This window comes from Thunnus albacares, chromosome 19, assembly GCF_914725855.1.
Source record: "Thunnus albacares chromosome 19, fThuAlb1.1, whole genome shotgun sequence".
Lineage (NCBI taxonomy): Eukaryota > Metazoa > Chordata > Actinopteri > Scombriformes > Scombridae > Thunnus > Thunnus albacares.
This window is the reverse complement of record NC_058124.1, coordinates 4,750,403-4,756,204: the sequence shown is the minus strand read 5'-3', so window position 1 is coordinate 4,756,204 and position 5,802 is coordinate 4,750,403. Positions and strand designations below refer to the sequence as shown.

Here is a 5,802-nt window from a genome sequence, read left to right as displayed (position 1 = left end):
GTTACAACATCAAGTCGATTTCACTCCTGGTGGGCTCACCTTATGTGGACTCTCACGGGAGAAAGAAAGTTATTCAGTACAGCAGCCACACAGAACATCAAAGCATATCACTCATTCAAACTAGTATGGTAGTATGAAAATGATACAAACACAAAAAATAAATTAAAAAGAGTTGGACACAAGAGAATGAAGTCTCTTATCACTGGTTATTTTGAAATATAATATTACTGAAAATAGGTTCACATTTTGGGGTGTTAGATGAGAAGATCAACACCACTTTCATGTCTATCCATTAAATATGAAGCTAGAGCCAGGAGACAGTTAGCTTAGCTTAGCAGAAAGACTGAAAGCAAGGGGAAACAGCTAGCCAGGGTATGTGTAAAAATAACAAAAATACCTTTAAAGCTCACAAATTAAAGCAATTGTTTTACATTTTGGGAAACGCACTTATTTGCTTTCTTGCTGTGAGTTAGATAAGATCTCTTCCACTCTCATATCTGTCTGTTAAATACGAAACTACAGACAGCACCTGTGTAGCTTAGTGTAGCATAGCGATTGTAAACAGGGGGAAATGCGTTATTATGGATCCCACTGCTTTTCTTGGCAAGACCTGACCTACTCTCCCTCTAAATGGCTGGTACTTGTTGGTTGGGTTTGTTAGGTTTAGGTATGAGGTGTGAGATTGGTTAGGGTTAGGGTTAGGGTCAGTGGGATCCATAATAATGCAGAGGAAACAGCTAGCTACTTTGCTTGGCAGTCTACAGGTGACAAAATCCATTTACCGGCACGTCTAAAGCTCTCTAACCAACAAGTTATATCTTGTTTGTTTAATCTGCTGAAAAACTGAATATTCTCACCTGGGACACACTAGATGCGTAAACCTCAGCAGTGCGTGTGTGTCACTGAACTGCTGCGTCTCTCACGCTTGCAGTGTCCACACAGGAAGCGTGTCTGCTGCGGCGCTTCTGCCACTGGCAGCCCTATCTTTCTATCGCTTTCCCTGTCTATTTCTGTTAATAACCGTGCGCATCACGCAGAGAAAATAGACGAGATCTCGAATCTCTAGATGACTTGACGCAGCAGTGTGGCTGCTCTAAACCTGTTAACATGGGCGTCGAAATGAAAAGCAAGAGGTTCCGTGACACACACATGCTGCTCACACATCCAGTGTGTCCCAGGCATCTCTTTTACACTTTGGTTTAAGATATAACGTCAATTAATGAGCTTAGAGATACTGGTAGATGGATTTTTTAAATCTTTGGACAGAGCTAGCTGTTGGCTTCATATTTATGAACAGATATGAGAGTGGTATCTAACTCTCGGCAAGAGAGCAAATTACTGTTCTTCCCAAATGTCAAACTAACCCTTTAATTAAGTTTCGTAATAAAGACATTTGGCTGAATAATTTTGCTCATATGTGTATGAATCAGCGTGTGAATGTTCAAATTCATCTGAGTTGCCATGCATTATCATTGTGGCAGCTTAAGGATAATGACCTGCTCCTTGACTTATTCATGATCAAAAAATCAATGTAGGGCAGCCCTTACAGTAAAGATGAAAGAATAGAATGGTGAGAATATTATATACATGTAAAAACTATAATAAGCAATAGTCTAATTTCAAGGCCAGTAATCATTTTGTCAGCTGGTAGTTGTCTCATTTTAAAATAAAGCACATTCCCTTTGTTTCCTCTAAGGCACTGAAATATCTGTTTTGTGTTTTCATTAACCACAGCTGTTAGGCTTATAAAGGAATTAGCCTACCAACTCATATTACCATGACAGGAAATGTATTGGTTCCAAGGATCAAATCAGAATCCCCTGCATATGCTGAATTTGAGGAACTGCAGCATGTAAATGACAAATTAACAACCCTGCCAAATCAATACAGCTCCATGAGCCACGGCTAAAACATACATACATATTCCCAAAGCACACTGAAGAGCGGTGATGGATAATCCTGTGAGACAAAGAACAGAGGAAGTCACTTGCCAGCAGACATGATTAAGCCACAGCTGGTTGGAGGTTGCATACCTGCAGGTACTAATTGAACTAATCCGGGGGTATGCTCCTGCAGAGATTTTTCTTTGAAAAATAAGCTCCTAAATGCTCATTTTTGATGACTTTTAGGATTACTCTGGTGTTGGTCACAAGCTAACAGAATAACAAGATTGAGCAAAATATAGTACAGAGTATTCTTTTAGTAAGTGCAAAAGTACCTCTATGTATAATATGCTAACATTTACAAAGAAAATTAAAAAAGAGCAGCCCCACCAGGTACACAACTAATTACAATTATTTTCAAAATGATTACTTAAACACACACATGTGAATATGGAAGAGTTTCCTATGCTTTAGGACTGGTGGGGGAGACAGGGCTAGAGGGGTCTGTGTGTAGTTTTTTCTTCTTGGCCTGGACCAGTGTCTCAAGGGCCCGCTTTTGCTGTTTTGCCATATGCCTCAGCCTTGCCCTCTTTTCCTCTTCAGCTGTCTGCGTTTTGCTCTCCTGAGCACAACCAGATGATTGGCAGCCATACTTGTTCTGCTGCCGTTGCTTGCCGTCAGTGGCTTCTGCTGACTGGATGTTCTTGTCAGGTATGGAGAGGTGCAGTCCTCCTCCCTTTTGAGAGCTGGACAGCCGTTTTCTCACTGGACTGGAGGGTGTATTTGACTATTTGGATGACATTGAATGTTGAGATGTGCATGTTTCCACACCTGGGGTGGATGATCTCATTCATCAGGCTGAAAGATGACTCGAGGACTGGGTACTTACCTCTCTCATGTCTCAAAGACATGGCCCCACCACTCCACCATGCTCTCTATGTCCTTGAACCTGGCCAGGCACAGATCAACATTGTACCATATGATCCCTTGGTGGATGTCATTGCCAGCTGGTAAGAGGTGGCCTAGCATTCCACTCAATGTCTGCAGCTGGATGGTTGCCTGTCAGTGACCTCTCAGAAGTGGGTCCAGAGCAGAAAGGGCCCTCAGTGTCTGGCTGGCCAAGGGGAGCTTCCTCTGCATATAGCAAGCAGTAGTGGTGGATGTAGGCTTTTCTCATCTTTTCCATGAATGGCTTCAGCAGCATAAATATAGACCACAGAATTGACATTTATTTCATGTTTTCTCAAAACAATGAGAAAAAAGGTCAAGTATCAAATGTTATTAAATTGCAGGGTACTAACAGTGTGGTTGGGATCCCTGACCCTGAGTGTGTCTGCTTCCAGTCCCACACACATCTCCCTGGCAGGCAGCAGCATGTCATCCTTCAGGACCATCTCTCTCAGAGCCCTGGGTGAAACTGAGTGATATGTTCCCCTTTTTGGAAGCAAGCCAGGAAAGCCAGGAACAGCTCAAGCTGCTTGTCTTGGAGTTGCACCAACATCTGGCTACCCTGTGTATGTAAAACAAACTGTTTTTAAATGGAAGAAACACCATTGGATACATAAGTGCAGTCAACAGTTGCAGTTAATGCCTAAAATACCCGAAAACACCCACTTGGAAAACCATGACATATTCCTTCAGGATAGCCAATACACCCATGTAAATGTTGAGCTGTAGTAGTGTTATAGTCCCCTCATCTTTCAACAGACCCTTTTCTTCCTGTCTTTGCCTTGCTGTGTCATGCCTGTGAAAAGAGAATCAGTAATATAAGTACGTATCAATAAGGCAAATATTGCTCATCATTGGTAACCATGATGTATATGACTCAGTTCTGTATAACTAGTGATCATCTTCACCTTTTCAGTTTAGGTCCTTAAGTATGGACCTGATTCTGGCTCTTGTCATCTGAATAACATTGTACTGTGTATACATGATTCCCAGAGGCTCTCTATAAAGCTGGTATTCTGTGCTTAAATAGCCAAAATAGAGGATCTTGTATGCTGGCAGCATCGTGTATATTGCCATGCTGGCATCATATGCTGACAGCCAGCCACCAATATGCACAAACCCCTCTGAAGACTGGAGGCAGGGATATTCAGAATCTGGCACTTGACAAAAAGAGAGACTATGAAATGATGCATTTCCTTACATTGCCTGTAAATATTCTCTAATTTAAATGCCCAGTCCTTGTTTTAGCACCCTCTTCTTTGGTACCTGTCCAGGTTCTCCTCACTAATATTTGTTTAAGTTATGAGTATATGACAGCGCAATTGTTTTGAATGCCCTTTGACTGCTCTAAATGACGAACATTGGAGCAAAATTTATATTATTGCCAAAGAGGGAGCCATTTTCAGATTATGGATTGGGCCTATAAAGTAGAACTGCACAGAAACAATAAAGATTAGTAATAAATTCAGTTCTCTGATGAATTAATTAATGAATGAATGAAAAACATTCAAACACATTCAAATAAATAGTCTTTTTATGTGATCTGGACACCACTGATAGTATGTCTGTAAGCTGCAAACTTCTTTGCCGCATTGTGTATGTGGTGACATGAGTCTCCATCAGTGTTGAGCAGGGTTGGACAGTGCTGTTGGATCGTTATCTCGAGGCCGGTCTTGCTACCCCTCATGATTAAACAAGAATCCATCAGCATGCTTACCAGATGTTTCTGTGGTATTTTATTTTGGTCAAAGAACTTGCAGAGCACCCTCCCCAAGGTGGTGACATTTACTTTCATGACCTCTAGGGAGGTCATGCTCCACCATCACCTGCCTCAAGTCATCATGGTAGAAGCTGACAAGCATGGAGAGGACCTTCAAATCAAACCCAATGTAAAAATCAGAATTTATTTGCCAGATGCACAATAAACATTTAGACTGGACAAGAAACCGATTGCTTATATATAAAATCATTATAAGATTAAAACTAAGAGTTAGTGCAAATAGAACAGAGGTAATATAATAGATTACACGTATCTTGTAATTAAATATGAGACCAACCTTTTTGTTGTTGTTCGATGTACTTTCGTCCAAGTTTAAGGAAAAGGGAAATCTCCTCAGGTTGGAGAAGGTCCTTTCAGACAAAGTCCGCCCTAGGCCATGGACCATCTTGTATGATGCCGATGTTAAAGCTTTTAGTGGAAACCTTTATTCCCTGCAAAGCCACTTTGTCCAGAGCAAGATTTTGAGCAAGCTCCATGATTATTGGAGCAATAGCAAAGGGGAGGGAATTCTCTGCTAGTACTCCAAGAACTATGGAGTAGAACACAAATAATAAAATTAGTTAAAAGCAGGTAGTGTATTTTATGCCCAAGTAGTGATGCTGCTAGTGCTGAACTAATAGGCCTACACCTACCTCTGCATTTGCTATGCAGTTCACAGTGGGTGTTGGAAGCTTTGCCTGGCATTGCTGTCTTATGTTCTCTGGTAGGGGTGGGCCCGAATACAAATACATTATTTGGCAAAGCACAAATAGTGGGTTTTTATGAACATTTATTTCATACAAATATTTTAAAAATTATTTGTTTTTGGGAAGAAAAAAAACAAAAAAAAAACATGTCAAATACCAGCACACAGATCGGTTACATTGCTATCTCAGTCTCTCTCCTCTGCTCCGCTGTTTTGTTTATCAGCAGGCCTCAATGAGGGGAGTCACATCCACCTGCTACATGATGCACATGTCCTTATTTGGACATCACTCCTGGATTTGGGGCTATTACCCAGAGATAAAGCTAAGCTACTGACACAAGCAAAATGCTCTCAAGGGACTCTCCATCACCTGTTGTGCCCTTTCTCCTTTCCACAAAGTTAGGCTGTAAAAAATAAATGAAAAGTGCAAAGCAAGAATTGCCTTTGAAGTTCTTCCCTTCACGTTACACACTGTACTGTCTCTGTGTTATGGGTGTTTAAATAAG

General features: G+C 41.1%; 1 long non-coding RNA gene across 2 annotated transcripts; it reads right to left on the bottom strand.

Annotated features, from left to right (window-relative positions):
* Positions 1 to 391: 391 nt before the first annotated feature.
* On the bottom strand, positions 392 to 5,366 carry LOC122969832. 2 transcript variants are annotated; one of them, XR_006399094.1, is made up of 7 exons: positions 5,244 to 5,366; positions 4,889 to 5,140; positions 3,740 to 4,702; positions 3,498 to 3,627; positions 3,185 to 3,393; positions 2,773 to 3,075; positions 392 to 2,670 (listed from the first exon to the last, which is right to left on the bottom strand). It is a non-coding gene; the product is annotated as an uncharacterized LOC122969832 (long non-coding RNA). The 2 variants fall into 2 exon arrangements; XR_006399093.1 differs by having other exon boundaries at positions 4,549 to 4,702.
* Positions 5,367 to 5,802: the final 436 nt, after the last annotated feature.